The sequence below is a fragment of the Oncorhynchus masou genome, unplaced genomic scaffold (assembly GCF_036934945.1).
Source record: "Oncorhynchus masou masou isolate Uvic2021 unplaced genomic scaffold, UVic_Omas_1.1 unplaced_scaffold_2257, whole genome shotgun sequence".
NCBI classification, from domain to species: Eukaryota; Metazoa; Chordata; class Actinopteri; order Salmoniformes; family Salmonidae; genus Oncorhynchus; species Oncorhynchus masou.
The window spans coordinates 1906-27500 of NW_027008729.1; the positions used below are offsets into that span (position 1 = coordinate 1906).

General features: G+C 43.7%; 1 pseudogene; it reads right to left on the reverse strand.

Moving 5' to 3' along the window:
• Nucleotides 1–889: 889 nt before the first annotated feature.
• LOC135533162 (RNA binding protein fox-1 homolog 1-like) overlaps nt 890–25595 on the reverse strand; it is a 51979-nt pseudogene continuing 27273 nt past the window's right edge.

The following is a 25595-nucleotide window of genomic DNA, read 5'->3' on the forward strand; positions in this document are numbered from 1 at the left end:
GAGGGAGAGGGGTGTCAGGGGCATGGGGAAGGGGGGGGAAGAGGGAGAGGGTGTAGGGGCATGGGGGAAGGGGGGAAGAGGGAGAGGGTGTAGGGGAACTGCGAGGAGAGTGTGGGGGGCATGGGGGAAGAGGGGAAGAGGAGAGGGTGTGGGATGCATGGGGGAAGGGGGAAGAGGGAGAGGGGTGTGGGGGGAATGGGGAAGGGGGTGAAGAGGGAGAGGGTGTGGGGGGCATGGGGGGAGCGGGGCTCTCTCCAAATCCAAAAGACAGCAGAGAAAGCTATAAGCGCTGGGTGGAAGTTACCCTTAAGCACAGATCTAGGATCAGATCCCCCTCCACCAATCCTAACCCTAACCAATAGGAGGGTACACAATGGACCTTAGATCCAAACACGACAACCCCCCAGAACCCCCAGCCCAGACTGCGGTCATCTCACAGGAGTCTGTGCAAGGTCAGGTGCAAGTCTTTGGGCCCCATCACATGCTATGGGGTGGCTTTCTCTGGTGGGGTAAGACCAGCATGCATTGCTTTCTGTCCTCTATCCCGAAAACCCCATTACACATCATATACAGACACAGAGAGACAGTTAGAGAGAGAACAGAGAGAGAGAGAGAGAGAAAGAAAGAGGAAGAGAGAGAGGAGAAAGGAGGAGGTTAAAGAGAGAGAGAGACAGGAGGAGGATAGAGAGACGGGAGGAGGATAGAGAGAGAGAGAGACAGACGGGAGGATAGAGAGAGACAGACAGGAGGAGAATAGAGAGAGAGAGAGAGAGAGACAGAGAGAGAGAGAGAGAGACAAAGGGAACAAGAGGAGAGGAGGTATACACACATAATGCCAGAAAGAGAAAGCACGGTACAGATAGATAAAGAGAGAAGAGAGGATGCTCACCCTCCGCATGTGGGGATGTGAGGTGGGGGTGCGGCTGCTCTGTGAATGTGTTGTAGACCGTACGCCCTCGACCTCTTAGATGGGCCCCTCTGTAGGGCTGCCACCCCGCAGCACTGGCTGCTGAGTAGGGAAGCCCGGTACTGGAGGGAGGGGGGAGGGAGGGGGGAGGGAGGGAGGGGGAGGGAGAGGGAGGGAGAGAGGGAGAGAAGGGGTGATCATTTCACAGAGAAATGCTTCAGTGTTCTGTGTAAAATTGCGACAAGATGAATTGTAAATTCAGATGACATCGATTCAAGTCAAATATTAAAATACTAAAACTGCTCAAAAACAAACACTCTCCTATTCCCTACATAGTGTGCTACTTTTGACCAGGGCTTGTAGGGCACTATCTAGGGAATAGGGAGTGATTTGGGACACAGACAGTGATTCAACAGGATTAGAGCGTGATATCTCCTGAATGGACCAGACTGTCCTAAAGACACCAGGTATATTGATAGGAGAGTCACAAGGTAAACATCTTCCTATTGATTGTATTATGCATGGACACAACAACGACAACAACAACAACAGACTATGATGCCGGGTCAATGTTTTCATAGTCTGACTGGTAATATACACTACAGGCTTTGTGTGACCTTGGAAACGGAGAACATTTTTTCTGTGGTATCAAGTATATCACACTCAAGCCCTTAAACACTCCAAGTGGTGGTCCAAGTGGTCGGAACCTTTCAACACTCCAAGTGGTTGAACCATTCAACACCCCAAGTGGTTGAACCATTCAACACTCCAAGTGGTGAACCTTTCAACACTATAAGTGGTGGGAACCTTTCAACACCGGGAACCTTTCAACACTCCAAGTGGTCAAACCTTTCAACACTCCAAGTGGTCGGGAACCTTTCAACACTCCAAGTGGTTGAACCATTCAACACTCCAAGTAGTCGGAACTTTCAAACCAAGTGGTCGGAACCAATCAACACTCCAAGTCGGAACCAATCAACACTCCAAGTGGTCAAACCTTTCAACACTCCAAGTGGTCAAACCTTTCAACACTCCAAGTGGTCGGAAACCTTTCAACACTCCAAGTGGTCAAACCTTTCAACACTCCAAGTGGTCGGAACCTTTCAACACTCCAAGTGGTCAAACCTTTCAACACTCAAGTGGTCGGAAACCTTTCAACACTCCAAGTGGTCAAACCTTTCAACACTCCAGAGAGTGGAAGGCCTTTCAACACTCCAAGTGGTCGGAACCTTTCAACACTCCAAGTGGTCGGAACCTTGTATAGATTACAGACAGGAGAGTGAAAGGGATGAGGGTTATGGTGATTTTTCTGCAAGTCCCAACAGGTAGCCTGATTTCAGATGTGTCCATGTAAACAGGATTACTAGGGAAATTGTTCTTCTTGTAAAGAATGTAAACATTTTGACCAAACTTTCGATTAACCTGACTATGTAAACGCTCTCAGCACGTCTAAACAACAGTCTAGTGAGTCCACCCAACTCCCAGTGTCCGGACACCATCGGCACATCTAAACAACAGACTAGTGAGCCGACCCAACTCCCAGTGTCCGGACACCATCGGCACATCTAAACAACAGACTAGTGAGCCGACCCAACTCCCAGTGTCCGGACACCATCGGCACATCTAAACAACAGACTAGTGAGCCGACCTAAACTCCCAATGTCCGGACACCATCGCACGTATTCATGATGCCCTCATTAATCACAGAAGAGAAGGGAGAGACAGGAGAACCTAAAGCAGGCCCAACACACACTGACACACACTGACACACACACATCACGCACACTCGCACAGACACACGCACACACACACACACACACACACACACACACACACACACACACACACACACACACACACACACACACACACACACACACACACACACACACACACACACACACACACACACACACACACACACACACACACACACACACACACACACACACACACACACCAAGCCTAATGATGTTGGGGGATTTGAAAGGTGAGACAAAGTGAATCGATACGGAGCATCTTGTAATTAAAAGAATGTTCACTGAATTAGGAAAATGAGTGTCTGGAGAAATGAAACATATTGATTTCAATTTACAAAATATAGTTCAGCCCCATGACGCCCTTGAAAAAGACAGACAATTAGGTCTCTGTCTCTCTCTCTGTCTATCTATGTCTCTCTCTCTCTCTCTCTCTCTCTCTGTCTCGCTCTTTCTATTTCTCTCTCTCTCTCTCTCTGCCTCTCTCTCTCTCTCTGCCTCTTCTCTCCCTCTCTCTCTCTGCCTCTCTTCTCTCCCTCCCTCTCTCTCTGCCTCTCTTTCTCTCCCTCCCTCTCCCTCTCTCTGCCTCTCTTTCTCTCCCTCCCTCTCTCTTTCTCTCCCCCTCTCTCTCTCTCTCTCTCTGTCTCTTTCTCTCTCTCTCTCACTCTGCCTCTCTTTCTCTCCTCCCCTCTCTCTCTCTCTCTCCCTCCTCTCTCCCTCTTCTCTCCCTCCCTCTCTCTCCCTCCTCTCTCTCTCTCCCTCTCCTCTCTCTCTCTGTCTCTCCCTATGTCCTTCTTCCTGACTTTGTTCATATAATGATAAATCAGGATATTTTCCCCATAATGAGAGAGAGGGTAATGACAGGAGAGGACAGAAGGTCAGGAATGGTACAGCCAAAGGTAAACACGCATGCATGCGCACAGACACACACACACACACACACACACACACACACACACACACACACATGCCAAAGAGGTATATATAGAAAAAGACAAAGAAAGAGGAAGAAATCCTCTACGAGTCTTAAAATGCTTGGTGTGTGTGTGTGTGTGTGTGTGTGTGTGTGTGTGTGTGTGTGTGTGTGTGTGTGTGTGTGTGTGTGTGTGTGTGCGTGCGTGTGTGCGTGCGTGTAGGAGTTGTTGAGTCTGTGTGTCATCATGAAGTCTTCTACCCCTCTACTCTATAAATATCTATTTGTTACCACTGTCTTCTGATTCTTCTGTACTGCACTAAAGCATTGTTTCAATTAACACAGGTAGGTGTGGCCTTGGTGGGCATTTCAAGCAGGTTGGTGTGACCTTGGTGGGCATTTCAACACAGGTAGGTGTGGCCAGTCAACCCAGGTTGGTGTGGCCTTGGTGGGCATTTCAACCCAGGTAGGTGTGGCCTTGGTGGGCATTTCAACACAGGTAGGTGTGGCCTTGGTGGGCATTTCAACCCAGGTTGGTGTGACCTTGGTGGGCAGTCAACCCAGGTTGTGTGACCTTGGTGGGGCATTTCAACACAGGTAGGTGTGGCCAGTCAAGCAGGTTGGTGCGACCTTGGTGGGCAGTCAGCCCAGGTTGGTGTGACCTTGGTGGGCATTTCAACCCAGGTTGGTGTGACCTGGTGGGCATTTCAACACAGGTAGGTGTGGCCTTGGTGGGCATTTCAACCCAGGTTGGTGTGACCTTGGTGGGTCCCGCTCAAATGGAGTTGCTCTGGCCTTTGTGTAGGAGCTGTATCTACTACAAACCGGATCACTCTGAGTTCCAATGAGGAAAATGTTTACTTGCCGATGATTCGGAGCTTGAGGTGGCTTCCTTGATCACGCAGGGTCGCCAGCCTATGTATGAAACTAGTGAAAACACGGAGTGGAATGTTTCCATTTTTTACGCCGGTGGCTGGAGGGCTTTTGGGCTCGTTGGATGCATCTCCGCCTTGTCGTTTGTCGTTATCCGACTGGCCGGTGTTGCCCGGAGCTCCCCCACCTGAACACGGCGTCGAAGGAGCACAGCAAGAAGAGCAAGACATTCAACGGTGGCCGCATGTCACTGAGCCGTGGAAGCCGAAGACAGCGGCCTCCCAAAAAGCAGACCACAATCCCAACGAGAGGCCCGGAGCGGATACAAACAGCATGGGGGGGGGAGCTGTGCTGCGGCTGCAGTGCCTAACGATTTCAAAGTCATCGTCGGGGGTTTTAATGACATTATGAAGGGCAGCTCTGAACAGTTGAAACTGGATTTTAAGGAGCTGGTTGACTCTCTGCTAGACACTAACAAAAGACACATCATATCTGCCCCTGTGTCCTCTCTGAGTCGTGGCATTGAACGCCTCAGCAGGGATCTTTCTCTTCACAACAGGCTATGTGATTATTGCAGCTCGTTGGGTGTAACTTTTGTTGACAATGTCGATACCTTTGGAAACAAAACACGTTTTATATGGGATGGGATGGGATCCACCCAGATCATCTGGGTTCCTGGGTCCTTTCACAGCACTATAAGGAGGATGGGATCCACCCAGATCATCTGGGTTCCTGGGTCCTTTCCACAGCACCATAAGGAGGATGGGATCCACTCCAGATCATCTGATCATCTGGGTTCCTGGATCCTTTCCACAGCACTATAAGGAGGATGGGATCCACCCAGATCATCTGGGTTCCTGGATCCTTTCACAGCACCATAAGGAGAATGGGATCCACCCAGATCATCTGGGTTCCTGGGTCCTTTCACAGCATTATAAGGAGGATGAGATCCACTCAGATCATCTGGGTTCCTGGGTCCTTTCACAGCACCATAATGAGGATGGGATCCACCCAGACAGATCATCTGGGTTCCTGGGTCCTTTCCGGGTTCCTGGGTCCTTTCACAGCACTATATGAGGATGGGATCCACCCAGATCATCTGGGTTCCTGGGTCCTTTCACAGCACTATAAGGAGGATGGGATCCACCCAGATCATCTGGGTTCCTGGGTCCTTTCACAGCACTATAAGGAGGATGGGATCCACCCAGATCATCTGGGTTCCTGGGTCCTTCACAGCACTATAAGGAGGATGGGATCCACCCAGAGATCATCTGGGTTCCTGGATCCTTTCACAGCACTATACAGAGGATGGGATCCACCCAGATCACCCATTCCTAAGTCCACAACATTTTAAGGAGGATGGGATCCACCCAGATCATCTGGGTTCCTGATCCTTTCACAACATTATAAGGAGTGATGGGATCCACCCAGATCATCTGGGGTTCCTGGGTCCTTTCCTTTCAGATCAGTCCTTTCACAACATTATAAGGAGGATGGGATCCACCCAGATCATCTGGTTCCTGGGTCCTTTCGCCAACATTTTAAGGAGGATGGGATCCACCCAGATCATCTGGGTTCCTGGGTCCTTTCACAACATTTTAAGGAGGATGGGATCCACCTAGATCATCTGGGTTCCTGGGTCCTTTCACAGCACTATAAGGAGGATGGGGATCCACCCAGATCATCTGGGTTCCTGGATCCTTTCACAGCACCATAAGGAGGATGGGATCCACCCAGATCATCTGGGTTCCTGGGTCCTTTCACAGCACTATAATGAGGATGGGATCCACCCAGATCATCTGGGTTCCTGGGCCCTTTCACAGCACCATAGGGAGGATGGGATCCACCCAGATCATCTGGGTTCCTGGGTCCTTTCACAGCACCATAAGGAGGATGGGATCCACTCAGATCATCTGGGTTCCTGGATCCTTTCACAGCACTATAAGGGGAGAATGGGATCCACCCAGATCATCTGGTTCCTGGGTCCTTTCACAGCACTATAAGGAGGATGGGATCCACCCAGATCATCTGGGTTCCTATACAGAGGATGGGATCCACCCAGATCATCTCACAACATTTTAAGGAGGATGGGATCCCACCCAGATCATCTGGGTTCCTGGATCCTTTCACAACTATAAGGAGGATGGGATCCACCCAGATCATCTGGGTTCCTGGGTCCTTTCACAACAGATCCACAGATCATCTGGGTTCCTGGGTCCTTTCACAACATTATAAGGAGGATGGGATCCACCCAGATCATCTGGGTTCCTGGGTCCTTTCACAACATTTTAAGGAGGATGGGATCCACCCAGATCATCTGGGTTCCTGTCCTTTCACAGCACTATAATGAGGATGGGATCCACCCAGATCATCTGGGTTCCTGGGTCCTTTCACAGCACTATAAGGAGGATGGGATCCACCCAGATCATCTGGGTTCCTGTCCTTTCACAGCACTATAAGGCTGTGTTGAGACAATGACTTATCAATGACCCAAGCCCAGCTCAGTTAATACCTACCATTGTGACGCAGTGTTGTCATAATGCTTCAGCAAATGTACATTATACCAGGTAGACACAATGTAACCTAATTTATGTCCCTCTAACTGCCCCGAATGCCTCTGCTGATCCTACAGCTGTTGTTGTACACAGTAATCATGTGCCTATGAACCAGAAGAGCTGCCTGCCAGTCTGTCTCATCCTGACACGGTCATTACTATGGGACAGCTGGAGATCAATTTTTTTAATTTATTTTACCTTTATTTTACTAGGCAAGTCAGTTAAGAACAAATTCTTATTTTCAATAACGGCCTAGGAACAGGGGTTAACTGTACCTTGTCAGCTCGGGTTTGAACTTGCAACCTTTTGGTTACTAGTCCAACGCTCTAACCACTAGGCTACCCTGCCGCCCGAACTCTGCACCGACTACTGGAGAATTTGAATACTGAAACAATGTTGTAAATGTCAGAGAGACAGACAGCCAGATTGATATAAATCTCCGCTGTTGAAAACTATATGTTAGTCTTCAAGAAATGTGAGATAATGTCCAGATGCCTTTTATAGTGGAGATCAAGTTTATAAATTGCCTGGTTGGGCTGATGAGATAGTGGATTGCGCAGTCAGACGGAACAGAGTAAATAGACATTTTAACATCATAGATTAAGCCGGTGGTAATTTGTGGAGTAGACACTGGTTGGAATGCATTTTTTTAATCCAATCAGCTTTCAGGATTACCCGATGTATAATTTACACCAATGACCTGACCACCGGAGTACCTGAATCACGTGATGTGGTTCCCTGAATCATGTGATGCTGGTTCAGTGAATCATGTGATGTGGATGTGGTTCAGTGAATCATGTGATGTGGATGTGGTTCAGTGAATCATGTGATGTGGATGTGGTTCAGTGAATCATGTGATGTGGATGTGGTTTAGTGAATCATGTGATGTGGATGTGGTTCAGTGAATCATGTGATGTGGATGTGGTTCAGTGAATCATGTGATGTGGATGTGGTCCAGTGAATCATGTGATGTGGATGTGGTCCAGTGAATCATGTGATGTGGATGTGGTCAGTGAATCATGTGATGTCTAAGACCTAAAGACTTGGAACACAGTTATGACTGGGCTTCTGTCCTCTTACCTGCATAGAACTCTGGACTGTAGACTGCACTGACTACTGGGTTCAGCTTCCACCCTGGAGAGAGAGAGACAGAGAGAGAGAGAGAGAGAGAGAGTGAGAGAGAGAAGAAGAGAAGGAGAGAGAGAAGGAGGGGAGAGGGACAGAGAGAGAGACAGAGAGAGAGAGAGAGACAGAGAGAGAGGAGAGAAGGAGAGAAGGAGAGAAGGAGAGAGAGAGAGAAGGAGTGGGAGAGAGGGACAGAGAGGGACAGAGAGAGAGACAGTGAGAGAGAGACAGAGAGAAAGAAGGAGAGAGAGAGGAGAGAGAGAGAGAGAGAAGGAGGAGAGAAGGAAGGAGAGAGAAGGAGAGAGAGAGAGAGAAGTAGAGAGAGAGGAAAGAGACCGAGAAGGTGATACAAAATTTAACTGAGCAGCTGTTGCAGGATATAAATGAAAATATTCCAGAAGATAAAGGCAAAACATATAAGTGGTTTTAAGCCCCTCCCACAGAGGCCCAGTGAGTCGTAATCCCCTCCACAGGCCCAGTGAGTCTTAAACCCCCTCCCACGGAGGCCCGGTGAGTCTTAAACCCCTCCCACAGAGGCCCAGTGAGTCGTAAACCCTCCCACAGAGGCCCGGTGAGTCTTAAGCCCCTCCCACAGAGGCCCAGTGAGTCTTAAACCCCTCCCACAGAGGCCCAGTGAGTCTGTCTCCTCGCCACGCGCTCTCACCACTGGTGTCCCCCAGGGCTCTGTTCTAGGCCCTCTCCTATTCTCGCTATACACCAAGTCACTTGGCTCTGTCATAACCTCACATGGTCTCTCCTATCATTGCTATGCAGACGACACACAATTAATCTTCTCCTTTCCCCCTTCTGATGACCAGGTGGCGAATCGCATCTCTGCATGTCTGGCAGACATATCAGTGTGGATGATGGATCACCACCTCAAGCTGAACCTCGGCAAGACAGAACTGCTCTTCCTCCCGGGGAAGGACTGCCCGTTCCCATGATCTCGCCATCACGGTTGACAACTCCATTGTGTCCTCCTCCCAGAGCGCTAAGAACCTTGGCGTGATCCTGGACAACACCCTGTCGTTCTCAACCAACATCAAGGCGGTGGCCGTTCCTGTAGGTTCATGCTCTACAACATCCGCAGAGACGGCCCTGCCTCACACAGGAAGCGGCGCAGGTCCTAATCCAGGCACTTGTCATCTCCCGTCTGGATTACTGCAACTCGCTGTTGGCTGGGCTCCCTGCCTGTGCCATTAAACCCCTACAACTCATCCAGAACACGCAGCCCGTCTGGTGTTCAACCTTCCCAAGTTCTCCCGTCACCCGCTCCTCCGCTCTCTCCACTGGCTTCCAGTTGAAGCTGCGCATCCGCTACAAGACCATGGTGCTTGCCTACGGAGCTGTGAGGGGAACGGCACCGCAGTACCTCCAGGCTCTGATCAGGCCCTACACCCAAACAAGGGCACTGCGTTCATCCACCTCTGGCCTGCTCGCCTCCCTACCACTGAGGAAGTACAGTTCCCGCTCAGCCCAGTCAAAACTGTTAGCTGCTCTGGCCCCCCAATGGTGGAACAAACTCCCTCACGACGCCAGGACAGCGGAGTCAATCACCACCTTCCGGAGACACCTGAAACCTCACCTCTTAAGGAATACCTAGGATAGGATAAAGTAATCCTTCTCCCCCCCCCCTTAAATGATTTAGATGCACTATTGTAAAGTGGCTGTTCCACTGGATGTCATAAGGTGAATTCACCAATTTGTAAGTCGCTCTGGATAAGAGTGTCTGCCAAATGACTTAAATGTAATGTAAATGTAAATGTCTTAAACCCTCCCATGGAGGCCCAGTGAGTCTTAAGCCCTCTCACAGAGGCCCGGTGAGTTTTAAACCCCTCCCACAGAGGCCCAGTGTGTCTTAAACCCTCCCACGGAGGCCCGGTGAGTCTTACCATTTTGCATAAGGATTGACTGTCTTCTTATTGGTCATTACCCGTGCCGTTGCATTGTTGACCTATCACAGACAGGCATTGTATCAGTTCGTTTTCCAACAGCAGTCAGACACATATTAAACCCCAACAGTATGTAGGGTTCTAGAGAGCAGCATGCTTCCATATCGTCATACATCAATGTGTTCCCAAAACCTTAACTTGGCAAACATCCATGTCAGGATTTAAACAGGGCACACATAAGTAGTAAACACTTCAATACAAAAGCAAATTAACAAAAATATTATATTTTCATAAAAATGGTAAAAAGATTTCCAGCATGCTTAATCCAGTTCTGATCTTCAAAAAAGACAAAAACAATCAAAAACAGCTGTGTTGTCATATGAAGGAGCATGCAGAGGAGAGGGACAAGAACGATCAGGAGGGAAACAGCTAACAAACAACATGGAGGAGGAGGAGGAGGAGGAGGAGGAAGAGGAGGACAGACGTGTTTGGAGCATTCTGCAACATCCAGTCATCTACCAGAGTCAGGAGAAACATCAGACAGACACAAAGTGACTTTTAGCATTCAACCTCCACCTCACCAAGCCTGGAGCGTCATCGCATCAACAATCAGAGTCATCAACCAAATCAAAACAGAAATCAAAACATAAATCAAAAGAAATCAAAACGGAAATCAAAAAAACTGATCAAATCAACCAATCAATCAAGTCAATCAATCAAGTCATTCCAGCTTGAATCACAGCTAACAGAAGGGAAAAAAAAAAACAGGATGCATTGTGGTCCAAAAACACAATCAATGGGTTCCACAGTCCCAGAGTAGAGGTGCAACGAGTCAGTGCATGTCTCAACCAATCAGATTGGATCACGCATCATCAGTCATCATCACGCTAGCAGCTAGACTGAGACACTGAGTGGTAAAACACGCCGTAACACACAAGAGAAAACATACAATCAGAACACAGCTTCAAGAAACACCCAACTCAACCACAAGCCAAAAGAAAGTCACGTGAATTTGAGCGTAGCGAGCGTTCGAGAAAGAGTGTGTAAGAGAGAAAGATAGAGAGATAGAGAGAGGTAGAGAGAGAGAGAAATAGATAGAGAGAGAGGTAGAGAGAGAGAGAGAGAGGTATAGAGAGAGAGAGGGTGGAGAGAGAGAGGTAGAGAGAGAGAGAGAGAGAGAGAGAGAGAGAGAGAGAGAGGTAGGGGTAAAGGTGAGAGAGACAGAGAGAGAGAGAGAGAGATAGATAGAGGTAGAGGTAGAGAGAGAGAGAGAGGTAGAGAGGTAGAGGAGAGAGAGAGAGGGTAGAGGGTAGAGAGGTAGAGGTAGAGGTAGAGTTAGAGGTAGAGGAGAGAGAGAGAGAGAGGTAGAGAGAGGTAGAGAGAGGTAGAGAGAGGTAGAGAGAGGTAGAGAGAGAGGGTAAGAGAGATGGAGAGGTAGAGAGTAGAGAGAGGTAGAGGTAGAGAGAGAGAGGTAGAGGTAGAGAGAGGTGGAGAGTGAGGTAGAGGGGTAGAGAGAGAGAGAGGTAGAGAGAGAGGTAGAGAGAGAGGTAGAGAGGTGGGGAGGTAGAGAGGTAGAGAGAGAGGTAGAGAGAGGTAGAGTAGAGGTAGAGAGAGAGGGTGAGAGAGAGGTAGAGAGAGAAAGAGTAGAGGTAGGAGAGAGGGAAGAGAGAGAGGTTAGAGAGAGGTAGAGAGGTAGAGTAGAGAGAGGTAGAGAGAGAGGTAGAGAGAGGTAGAGAGGTAGAGAGAGAGGAGAGAGAGGGGTAGAGAGTGGTAGAGAGAGAGGTAGAGAGGTAGAGAGAGGTAGAGAGGTAGAGAGAGAGGTAGAGAGAGAGGTAGAGAGAGAGGTAGAGAGAGGTAGAGAGAGGTAGAGAGAGAAGTAGAGAAAGAGGTAGAGAGAGGTAGAGAGAGGTAGAGAGAGGTGGAGAGAGAGGTCGAGAGAGGTAGAGAGAGGTAGAGAGAGGTAGAGAGAGGTAGAGAGAGAGAGAGGTACAGAGAGGTAGAGAGGTACAGAGAGGTAGAGAGAGGTAGAGAGGTAGAGATAGAGGAGAGAGAGGTAGAGAGAGAGGTAAAGAGAGAGGTAGAGAGAGGGAGAGAGAGGTAGAGAGAGGTAGAGAGAGAGAGACAGAGGGTAGTAATAATACATCTTACCATTCCCAGACCAGTTTTTGGCCCCGCCCACTTGTTTGTGTTTTGTTACCGTGGTAACAGAGTTGGGGGCGTATACGAGTGGAGCTACCATTGGGAAGATGGAGGAAGGGGGAGATGAGAGAGGAATATGCCTCAAGAGGCCAAAGCAATGGCTGTCATTCCCGCAGTCACTATGCCAGCGTTTGCCAAACTCTGTCCTCTGGACCCCAAACAGGTGCACGTTTTTGGTCAGCTAAACAGCTGAGTCAAATTATAGAAGCTTGTTGATGAGTTGATTACTTGAATCAGCTGTGTGGAGCTAGTGAAAAAACAAAAGGTGCAGCTCTTGGGTTTGGTAAACCCTGCCCTGTGCACTAAAACCTCTCTCTTTGCTACTCTGTAGTTCTCTAAAGTTCTCTGTGTGGCTCTTGGTGTCCCGAGGACCGAGTTTGGTAAACCCTGCCCTGTGCACCTAAACCTCTCTCTCTTTTTTAGCTCTCTGTAGTCCTCTGTGTGGCTCTTGGTGTCCCGGGGACCAAGTTTGGTAAAGCCCCTGCCCTGTGCACTAAAACTCTCTCTCTTTTGCTCTCTGTAGCTCTCTAAAGTTCTCTGTGTGGCTCTTGGTGTCCCGAGGACAGAGTTTGGTAAACCCTGCCCTGTGCACTAAAACCTCTCTCTTTTACCTCTCTGTAGCTCTCTGTAGTCCTCTGTGTGGCTCTTGGTGTCCCGAGGACAGAGTTTGGTAAACCCTGCCCTGTGCACTAAAACTCTCTCTTACCTTTTAGCTCTCTGTAGTCCTCTGTGTGGCTCTTGGTGTCCCGAGGACAGAGTTTGGTAAACCCTGCCCTGTGCACCAAAACCTCTCTCTTTTAGCTCTCAATGGTTCTCTAAAGTTCTCTAAAGTTCTCTGTGTGGCTCTTGGTGTCCCGAGGACAGAGTTTGGTAAACCCTGCCCTGTGCACTAAAACTCTCTCTCTTTTAGCTCTCTGTAGTCCTCTGTGTGGCTCTTGGTGTCCCGAGGACCGAGTTTGGTAAACCCTGACCTGTGCACCAAAACTCTCTCTCTTTTAGCTCTCAATGGTTCTCTAAAGTTCTCTGTGTGGCTCTTGGTGTCCCGAGGACAGAGTTTGGTAAACCCTGCCTGTGCACTAAAACCTCTCTCTTTTAGCTCTCTGTAGTTCTCTGTGTGGCTCCCAAAACATATTGTTATTCTTGGAATTGGATTTGTGAGTTGTCATGGAAACCAAATCAATGTTTCTAGCATAGTGTTGGATGAGACTGAGTGGCAAATACTATCATCGTTCCCTTTAGCTTGTATATATTTCACTTTTTTTCTCCACTGTTTATAGGGGACTGTAGTTTGTAACCTCCAGGCCACCGTATATCCCTAACCCTGCAGTGAGGTCACCCACTACCCATGATCCTTCACTGCTTTGTTTACTTCCTGACTTTTCTGAGGAACTGGCTGTAACCCTTTAACTTCAAAAGGACAAAACACATTACAGTTGAAGTCAGAAGTTTGCATGCACCTTAGCCAAATACATTTAAACTCTGTTTTTCACAATTCCTGACATTTAATCGTAGTAAAATTCCATCTCAGGTCAGTTAGGATCACCACCTTATTTTAAATGTAAAATGGCAGAATAATAGTAGAAATAATTATTTATTTCAGCTTGCGTTTCTTTCATCACATTCCCAGCGGGTCAGAAGTTTACATAAACTCAATTAGTATTTGGTAGCATTGCTTTTAAATTGTTTAACTTGGGTCAAACGTTTTGGGTAGCCTTCCACAAGCTTCCCACAATAAGTTGGGTGAATTTTGGCCCATTCCTCCTGACAGAGCTGGTGTAACTGAGTCAGGTTTGTAGGCCTCCTTGCTCGCACATGCTTTTTCAGTTCTGCGCACAGATTTTCTATAGGATTGAGGTCAGGGCTTTGTGATGGCCACTTCAATACCTTGACTCTGTTGTCCTTAAGCCATTTTTCCACAACTTTGGAAGTATGATTGGGGTCATGCAACCAGCGTTAACTTCCTGACTGAGATGTTGATTCAATATATCCACATAATTTTCCGCCTCATGATGCCATCCATTTTGTGAAGTGCACCAGTCCCTCCTGCAGCAAAGCACCCCCACAACATGATGTTGCCACCCCCATGCTTCACGGTTGGGATGGTGTTATCCGGCTTACCAAGCCCCTCCCCTTTCCCCTCCAAACAGAACAATGGTCATTATGGCAAAACAGTTTTATTTCATCAGACCAGAGGACATTTCTCCAAAAAGTACTATCTTTGTCCTCACGTGCAGTTGCAAACCGTAATCGGTCTTTTTTTATGGCGTTTTTTGGAGCAGGGGCTTCTTCCTGCTGATATAGGAAACGTTTTACTGTGGATATAGATACTTTTGTACCGGTTTCCTCCAGCATCTTCACAAAGTCCTTTTTGTTGTTCTGGGATTGATTTGCATTTTCGCACCAAAGTACGTTAATCTCTAGGACACAGAACGCATCTCCTTCCTGAGCTGTATGATGGCTGCGTGGTCCCATGGTGTTTATACTTACATACTATTGTTTGTACAGATGAACGTGGCATCTTCAGGTGTTTGGAAATTGCTCCCAAGGATGAACCAGACTTGTGGAGGTCTACAATTTTTTCTGAGGTCTTGGCTGATTTCTTTTGATTTTCCCATGATGTCAAGCAAAGAGGCACTGAGTTTGAAGGTAGGCCTTGAAATACATCCACAGGTACACCTCCAATTGACTCAAATGATGTCAATTAGCCTATCAGAAGCTTCTAAAGCCATGACATCATTTTCTGGAATTTTCCAAGCTGTTTAAAGGCACAGTCAACTTAGTGTATGTAAACTTCTGACCCACTGGAATTGTGATACAGTGAATTATAAGTGAAATAATCTGTCTGTAAACAATTGTTGGAAAAATGACTTGTGTCATGCACAAAGTAGATGTCCTAACCGACTTGCCTAAACTATAGTTTGTTGACAAGAAATTTGTGGAGTGGTTGAAAACGAGTTTTAATGACTCCAACCTAAGTGTATGTCAACTTCAGAATTCAACTGTATGTACTTCTCAACAAACTTCCAACTGAAGATAACAAATGAGCTCTTTTGAAAATAAATTAGGTCATAACAAAATGACGCAAATCCTGGGAAATATACAACAGTGAACTTGTAGACGTATTAATGGGTGTGAACAAAGAACCCCGACAATAAATCAAAATGGGGGCTGTATGAGGAGAGTTCTGGGAGGGAGGTGATGACGCAGGTGGAGAGACAGGTGACGTGTGTGGGACAGGGTGGAATGGGGGGAGTGAAGCAGACATTATGCACACACACATTCACACACACACACACTGACAAAGAGGAAGAGGAGGAGGTAAAGGAGGAAGAGGTAAAAGAGGAAGAGGAGGAGGTAAAGGAGGAAGAGGGAGGAGGTAAAGGAGGAAGAGGAGGAGGTAAAGGAGGAAGAGGAGGAGGTAAAGGAGGAAGAGGGAGGAGGTAAAGGAGGAAGAGGAGGAGGTAAAGGAGGGAGTGGGAGGAGGTAAAGGAGGATGAGGAGGAGGTAAAGGAGGAAGAGGAGGAGGTAAAGAGGAAGAGGAGGAGGTAAAGGAGGAAGAGGAGGAGGAAAAGGAGGAAGAGGAGGAGGTAAAGGAGGAACAGGAGGAGGAAGAGGAGGAGGTAAAGGAGGAAGAGGAGGAGGTAAAGGAGGAAGAGGAGGAGGTAAAGGAGGAAGAGGAGGAGGTAAAGGAGGAAGAGGAGGAGGTAAAGGAGGAAGAGGAGGAGGTAAAGGAGGAAGAGGAGGTGGTAAAGGAGGAAGAGGAGGAGGAAAAGGAGGAAGAGGGAGGAGGTAAAGGAGGAAGGGGAGGAGGTAAAGGAGGAAGAGGAGGAGGTAAAGGAGGAAGAGGAGGAGGTAAAGGAGGAAGAGGAGGAGGAAAAGGAGGAAGAGGAGGAGGTAAAGGAGGAACAGGAGGAGGAAGAGGAGGAGGTAAAGGAGGAAGAGGAGGAGGTAAAGGAGGAAGAGGATTAGGTAAAGGAGGAAGAGGAGGAGGAAAAGGAGGAAGAGGAGGTAAAGGAGGAACAGGAGGAGGAAGAGGAGGGGGTAAAGGAGGAAGAGGAGGAGGTAAAGGAGGAAGAGGAGGAGGTAAAGGAGGAAGTATTGGTAACATGCACCTCTATTTTACGGCCTTCTACGACCGTGCCGTGTAATTTGTCTCGCGCCCTGTCAGCGTCCGCACTATGCTCGAAAGTTACGAACCCAAAACTACGTGCAGGATGGAGAGGGAGAGAACAGCATGCATGTTATTCATGTCATTATGACTATAATCATTATGCATATTATTACTGTCATTACTCCTGTTTCTCCTGCCAGTAAAACAGCCTGGGCTGGTGTTCAGTAGAATAAAAGGAGAAAACTCATTGAAATGTAAATAGATTGAGCACACTATTATAGGCCAGCTTTAGGCAGGAACCCCTCTGCTTCAAAACGTTTTGCTTATCTTCTCGCCTAACACACATCTCTATCCTCTAGCTTCCTGTAACACACATCTCTATCCTCTAGCTTCCTGTAACACACATCTCTAGCTTCCTCTAACACATCTCTATCCTCTAGCTTCATCTAACACATCTCTAACCTCTAGCTTCCTCTAACACATCTCTAACCTCTAGCTTCCTCTAACACACATCTCTAGTTTCCTCTAAAACACATCTCTAACATCTAGCTTCCTCTACAACACATCTCTAACATCTAGCTTCCTCTAGCACATCTTTAACCTCTAGCTTCCTCTAACACATCTCTATCCTCTAGCTCCCTCTAACACATCTCTAACCTCTAGCTTCCTCTAAACACATCTCTAACCTCTAGCTTCCTCTAACACACATCTCTAACCTCTAGCTTCCTCTAACAACTACCATGCAAAAAAGAGAAACACAACGCATCACCTACCTTAGAGCCCCCGTTAAAAATGATTTCAACGTCTAAGATTTGACCAAATTGCTGGAAGGAAAGACAGAAAACAAAGCCAGAGTCACTAATGACATTCTTTAATGCAGGATTGTTCAGTGGTACAGCATATGGAGTAGCATTTTACATTTGGAAATGATTGACTTATGGGGGATAACATAAGTAAGTGTAGTGTAATACTCACACCAAACATCTGCCTGAGGTCTGGGTCCCTGAATCTGAAGGGTATGTTGGAGACATGGAGACGCTTGGGTTGAGTCTTACTGTTAGTACTGTCAGACGACTGGCTCTGCTGCTGACTGTCTGTCTGAGACTCATCCTCTGTCTGCTGGGGGAGGGGGAGGGAGGGAGGGAGGGAGGGGGGAGGGGGGAGGGGAGGGAGGGAGGGGAGGGGGAGGGAGGGGAGGGGGAGGGGAGGGAGGGAGGGAGGGAGGGGGGAGGGGGAGGGAGGGAGGGAGGGAGGGGGGGAGGGGGAGGGGGAGGAGGGGAGGGAGGGAGGGGGAGGGGGGGAGGAGGGGGGGAGGGGGAGGGGGAGGGAGGGGAGGGGGAGGGGGGGGGAGGGGGGAGGAGGGGGAGGGGGGAGGGGGAGGGGAGGGAGACAGAATTATACTCACAAAATAACTAAACATAGAAACACATGTTGACCTCTAGTGTCATACTAGAACATCTAATCTATACTAGAATGACACAAGCTGACTAGGGGTGAACAGCTGATCTATAGTAGAATGACTCTAGAGGTGAACAGCTGATCTATACTAGATTGGCTCTAGAGGTGAACAGCTGATCTATAGTAGAGTGACTAGAGTGAACAGCTGATCTATACTAGAATGACTCTAGCGGTGAACAGCTGATCTATACTAGAATGGCTCTGGAGGTGAACAGCTGATCTATACTAGACTGATACTAGAGATGGACAGCTGATCTATACTAGAATGGCTCTAGAGGTGAACACACACACACACACACACACAATACTAAAATGTATAGCCTAAAAACATCATGTTTGATACTATATGCATCCATAGCATCTATAGCATCTATAGCATCCATAGCATTCATAGCATCTATAGCATCTATAGCATCCATAGCATCCATAGAATTCATAGCATCTATTGCATCTATAGCATCAATAGCATCCATAGCATCTATAGCATCTATAGCATCTATAGCATCCATATCATCCATAGCATTCATAGCATCCATAGCATCCATAGCGTCTATAGCATCCATAGCATTCTTTAATGTCCATAGCATCTATAGCATCTATAGCATCTATAGCATCCATAGCATCTATAGCATCCATAGCATCTATAGCATCCATAGCATCTATAGCATCTATAGCATCAATAGCATCTATAGCATCCATAGCATCTATAGCATCCATAGCATCCATAGCATCTATAGCATCCATAGCATCCATAGCATCTATAGCATCCATAGCATCTATAGCATCCATAGCTCTGTCTATGAATTTGAGAGGTTGCATTTTTTCCAGCACCAATCCCCCCACGTTTTACGGAAACAGTGTTGGGGGGGGTTACGCTTTGTTAATGTTTTAACTGCTGATTGCCACTTTAAGAGCGAATAGTGGACGGAGCTAACAGATGTTAGCAGCTGTTTTCTACAGCTTCCACAGTGGATGGAGCACTATATTTAACGAAGGCCCAAAAGGGGACGTTCATCGTCGGAACCTTCATAGCTGTTCATCGTGTTAAATCTCCAAGCTGTTTCCCAAAACCATTGTTACTAAAGATGAAGTAGAAAACGCTGGTTATTGACCGGCTGACTCAGACCTCTCATGGAACAGCTTAGTCTTTTCCCCACACACTTAGAACAAGAAGGTGCTATCTAGAACCTCAAAGGGTTCTTCAGCTGTCCCCAAAGGAGAACCTTTTGAAGAACCCTTTTGAGATTACTGGTAGAACTCTTTTGGTTCCAGGTAGAACTATTTTGGTTCCAGGTAGAACCCTTTTGGTTCCAGGTAGAACTCTTTTGGTTCCAGGTAGAACCCTTTTGGAACCCTTTTGTCAAAGAGTGTACCGCGTCACGTTATATACACAGAAGATCTCCGCTGAACATAGAATCAAGATGTTTGGTTCTGTGTGAGCAGCAATAAAGTCACAAGGAAGTTGAATACAAATGCAAAGTTGCCAACAGTTACAAACAAGAGAAGGATAAACAGATGCTTCACTAAGAAAACCCAGATGACCGCATTTAAATATAAATAGCCCACAGTAGAGGATACATAGGACAATATCATTCAATAATATCACTGCAGGAGCACTTAGAAGATGCGTAGCGACACCTCAGATTTACTACTGCTTCATTTCCTGTTCCTCTTGTAGAATATTATCTAAAACATTATTGTAGTGCTCCTGTTCCTCTTGTAGAATATTATCTAAAACAGTATAGAGCAGTTCCTGTTCCTCTTGTAGAATATTATCTAAAGCAGTATTGTAGAGTTCCCGTTCCTCTTGTAGAATATTATCTAAAACAGTATTGTAGAGTTCCTGTTCCTCTTATAGAATATTATCTAAAACAGTGTTGTAGAGTTCCCGTTCCTCTTGTAGAATATTATCTAAAACAGTATTGTAGTGCTCCTGTTCCTCTTGTAGAATATTATCTAAAACAGTATAGAGCAGTTCCTGTTCCTCTTGTAGAATATTATCTAAAGCAGTATTGTAGAGTTCCTGTTCCTCTTATAGAATATTATCTAAAACAGTATTGTAGAGTTCCTGTTCCTCTTATAGAATATTATCTAAAACAGTATTGTAGATCTCCTGTTCCTCTTGTAGAATATTATCTAAAACAGTATTGTAGAGTTCCCGTTCCTCTTGTAGAATATTATCTAAAACAGTATTGTAGATCTCCTGTTCCTCTTGTAGAATATTATCTAAAACAGTATTTTAGAGTTCCTGTTCCTCTTATTGAATATTATCTAAAACAGTATAGAGCAGTTCCTGTTCCTCTTATTGAATATTATCTAAAACAGTATAGAGCAGTTCCTGTTCCTCTTGTAGAATATTATCTAAAACAGTATTGTAGAGTTCCTGTTCCTCTTGTAGAATATTATCTAAAACAGTATAGAGCAGTTCCTGTTCCTCTTATAGAATATTATCTAAAACAGTATAGAGCAGTTCCTGTTCCTCTTGTAGAATATTATCTAAAACAGTATTGTAGATCTCCTGTTCCTCTTGTAGAATATTATCTAAAACAGTATAGAGCAGTTCCTGTTCCTCTTGTAGAATATTATCTAAAACAGTATTGTACAGTTCCTGTTCCTCTTGTAGAATATTATCTAAAACATTATTGTAGAGTTCCTGTTCCTCTTGTAGAATATTATCTAAAACAGTATAGAGCAGTTCCTGTTCCTCTTATAGAATATTATCTATCTAGTTCCTGTTCCTCTTGTAGAATATTATCTAAAACAGTATTGTAGAGTTCCTGTTCCTCTTGTAGAATATTATCTAAAACAGTATAGAGCAGTTCCTGTTCCTCTTGTAGAATATTATCTAAAACAGTATTGTACAGTTCCTGTTCCTCTTGTAGAATATTATCTAAAACATTATTGTAGAGTTCCTGTTCCTCTTATAGAATATTATCTAAAACAGTATAGAGCAGTTCCTGTTCCTCTTGTAGAATATTATCTAAAACAGTATTGTAGATCTCCTGTTCCTCTTGTAGAATATTATCTAAAACAGTATAGAGCAGTTCCTGTTCCTCTTGTAGAATATTATCTAAAACAGTACAGAGCAGTTCCTGTTCCTCTTATAGAATATTATCTAAAACAGTATAGAGCAGCTCCCTGTTCCTCTTATAGAATATTATCTAAAACAGTATTGTAGAGTTCCTGTTCCTCTTATAGAATATTATCTAAAACAGTATTGTAGATCTCCTGTTCCTCTTGTAGAATATTATCTAAAACAGTATTGTAGAGTTCCTGTTCCTCTTGTAGAATATTATCTAAAACAGTATTGTAGATCTCCTGTTCCTCTTGTAGAATATTATCTAAAACAGTATAGAGCAGTTCCTGTTCCTCTTGTAGAATATTATCTAAAACAGTACAGAGCAGTTCCTGTTCCTCTTATAGAATATTATCTAAAACAGTATAGAGCAGCTCCTGTTCCTCTTATAGAATATTATCTAAAACAGTATTGTAGAGTTCTGTTCCTCTTATAGAATATTATCTAAAACAGTATTGTAGAGCTCCTGTTCCTCTTGTAGAATATTATCTAAAACAGTATTGTAGAGTTCCTGTTCCTCTTGTAGAATATTATCTAAAACAGTATTGTAGATCTCCTGTTCCTCTTGTAGAATATTATCTAAAACAGTATTGTAGAGTTCCTGTTCCTCTTATTGAATATTATCTAAAACAGTATAGAGCAGTTCCTGTTCCTCTTATTGAATATTATCTAAAACAGTATAGAGCAGTTCCTGTTCCTCTTGTAGAATATTATCTAAAACAGTATTGTAGAGTTCCTGTTCCTCTTGTAGAATATTATCTAAAACAGTATAGAGCAGTTCCTGTTCCTCTTATAGAATATTATCTAAAACAGTATAGAGCAGTTCCTGTTCCTCTTGTAGAATATTATCTAAAACAGTATTGTAGATCTCCTGTTCCTCTTGTAGAATATTATCTAAAACAGTATAGAGCAGTTCCTGTTCCTCTTGTAGAATATTATCTAAAACAGTATTGTACAGTTCCTGTTCCTCTTGTAGAATATTATCTAAAACATTATTGTAGAGTTCCTGTTCCTCTTGTAGAATATTATCTAAAACAGTATAGAGCAGTTCCTGTTCCTCTTATAGAATATTATCTATCTAGTTCCTGTTCCTCTTGTAGAATATTATCTAAAACAGTATTGTAGAGTTCCTGTTCCTCTTGTAGAATATTATCTAAAACAGTATAGAGCAGTTCCTGTTCCTCTTGTAGAATATTATCTAAAACAGTATTGTACAGTTCTGTTCCTCTTGTAGAATATTATCTAAAACATTATTGTAGAGTTCCTGTTCCTCTTATAGAATATTATCTAAAACAGTATAGAGCAGTTCCTGTTCCTCTTGTAGAATATTATCTAAAACAGTATTGTAGATCTCCTGTTCCTCTTGTAGAATATTATCTAAAACAGTATAGAGCAGTTCCTGTTCCTCTTGTAGAATATTATCTAAAACAGTACAGAGCAGTTCCTGTTCCTCTTATAGAATATTATCTAAAACAGTATAGAGCAGCTCCTGTTCCTCTTATAGAATATTATCTAAAACAGTATTGTAGAGTTCCTGTTCCTCTTATAGAATATTATCTAAAACAGTATTGTAGATCTCCTGTTCCTCTTGTAGAATATTATCTAAAACAGTATTGTAGAGTTCCTGTTCCTCTTGTAGAATATTATCTAAAACAGTATTGTAGATCTCCTGTTCCTCTTGTAGAATATTATCTAAAACAGTATTGTAGAGTTCCTGTTCCTCTTGTAGAATATTATCTAAAACAGTATTGTAGAGCTCCTGTTCCTCTTGTAGAATATTATCTAAAACAGTATTGTAGAGTTCCTGTTCCTCTTGTAGAATATTATCTAAAACAGTATTGTAGATCTCCTGTTCCTCTTGTAGAATATTATCTAAAACAGTATTGTAGAGTTCCCGTTCCTCTTGTAGAATATTATCTAAAACAGTATTGTAGATCTCCTGTTCCTCTTGTAGAATATTATCTAAAACAGTATTGTAGAGTTCCTGTTCCTCTTATTGAATATTATCTAAAACAGTATAGAGCAGTTCCTGTTCCTCTTATTGAATATTATCTAAAACAGTATAGAGCAGTTCCTGTTCCTCTTGTAGAATATTATCTAAAACAGTATTGTAGAGTTCCTGTTCCTCTTGTAGAATATTATCTAAAACAGTATAGAGCAGTTCCTGTTCCTCTTATAGAATATTATCTAAAACAGTATAGAGCAGTTCCTGTTCCTCTTGTAGAATATTATCTAAAACAGTATTGTAGATCTCCTGTTCCTCTTGTAGAATATTATCTAAAACAGTATAGAGCAGTTCCTGTTCCTCTTGTAGAATATTATCTAAAACAGTATTGTACAGTTCCTGTTCCTCTTGTAGAATATTATCTAAAACATTATTGTAGAGTTCCTGTTCCTCTTGTAGAATATTATCTAAAACAGTATAGAGCAGTTCCTGTTCCTCTTATAGAATATTATCTATCTAGTTCCTGTTCCTCTTGTAGAATATTATCTAAAACAGTATTGTAGAGTTCCTGTTCCTCTTGTAGAATATTATCTAAAACAGTATAGAGCAGTTCCTGTTCCTCTTGTAGAATATTATCTAAAACAGTATTGTACAGTCCCTGTTCCTCTTGTAGAATATTATCTAAAACATTATTGTAGAGTTCCTGTTCCTCTTATAGAATATTATCTAAAACAGTATAGAGCAGTTCCTGTTCCTCTTGTAGAATATTATCTAAAACAGTATTGTAGATCTCCTGTTCCTCTTGTAGAATATTATCTAAAACAGTATAGAGCAGTTCCTGTTCCTCTTGTAGAATATTATCTAAAACAGTACAGAGCAGTTCCTGTTCCTCTTATAGAATATTATCTAAAACAGTATAGAGCAGCTCCTGTTCCTCTTATAGAATATTATCTAAAACAGTATTGTAGAGTTCCTGTTCCTCTTATAGAATATTATCTAAAACAGTATTGTAGATCTCCTGTTCCTCTTGTAGAATATTATCTAAAACAGTATTGTAGAGTTCCTGTTCCTCTTGTAGAATATTATCTAAAACAGTATTGTAGATCTCCTGTTCCTCTTGTAGAATATTATCTAAAACAGTATTGTAGAGTTCCTGTTCCTCTTGTAGAATATTATCTAAAACAGTATTGTAGAGCTCCTGTTCCTCTTGTAGAATATTATCTAAAACAGTATTGTAGAGTTCCTGTTCCTCTTGTAGAATATTATCTAAAACAGTATTGTAGATCTCCTGTTCCTCTTGTAGAATATTATCTAAAACAGTATTGTAGAGTTCCTGTTCCTCTTATTGAATATTATCTAAAACAGTATAGAGCAGTTCCTGTTCCTCTTATTGAATATTATCTAAAACAGTATAGAGCAGTTCCTGTTCCTCTTGTAGAATATTATCTAAAACAGTATTGTAGATCTCCTGTTCCTCTTGTAGAATATTATCTAAAACAGTATTGTAGAGTTCCTGTTCCTCTTATTGAATATTATCTAAAACAGTATAGAGCAGTTCCTGTTCCTCTTATTGAATATTATCTAAAACAGTATAGAGCAGTTCCTGTTCCTCTTGTAGAATATTATCTAAAACAGTATTGTAGAGTTCCTGTTCCTCTTGTAGAATATTATCTAAAACAGTATAGAGCAGTTCCTGTTCCTCTTATAGAATATTATCTAAAACAGTATAGAGCAGTTCCTGTTCCTCTTGTAGAATATTATCTAAAACAGTATTGTAGATCTCCTGTTCCTCTTGTAGAATATTATCTAAAACAGTATAGAGCAGTTCCTGTTCCTCTTGTAGAATATTATCTAAAACAGTATTGTACAGTTCCTGTTCCTCTTGTAGAATATTATCTAAAACATTATTGTAGAGTTCCTGTTCCTCTTGTAGAATATTATCTAAAACAGTATAGAGCAGTTCCTGTTCCTCTTATAGAATATTATCTATCTAGTTCCTGTTCCTCTTGTAGAATATTATCTAAAACAGTATTGTAGAGTTCCTGTTCCTCTTGTAGAATATTATCTAAAACAGTATAGAGCAGTTCCTGTTCCTCTTGTAGAATATTATCTAAAACAGTATTGTACAGTTCCTGTTCCTCTTGTAGAATATTATCTAAAACATTATTGTAGAGTTCCTGTTCCTCTTATAGAATATTATCTAAAACAGTATAGAGCAGTTCCTGTTCCTCTTGTAGAATATTATCTAAAACAGTATTGTAGATCTCCTGTTCCTCTTGTAGAATATTATCTAAAACAGTATAGAGCAGTTCCTGTTCCTCTTGTAGAATATTATCTAAAACAGTACAGAGCAGTTCCTGTTCCTCTTATAGAATATTATCTAAAACAGTATAGAGCAGCTCCTGTTCCTCTTATAGAATATTATCTAAAACAGTATTGTAGAGTTCCTGTTCCTCTTATAGAATATTATCTAAAACAGTATTGTAGATCTCCTGTTCCTCTTGTAGAATATTATCTAAAACAGTATTGTAGAGTTCCTGTTCCTCTTGTAGAATATTATCTAAAACAGTATTGTAGATCTCCTGTTCCTCTTGTAGAATATTATCTAAAACAGTATTGTAGAGTTCCTGTTCCTCTTGTAGAATATTATCTAAAACAGTATTGTAGAGCTCCTGTTCCTCTTGTAGAATATTATCTAAAACAGTATTGTAGAGTTCCTGTTCCTCTTGTAGAATATTATCTAAAACAGTATTGTAGAGTTCCTGTTCCTCTTGTAGAATATTA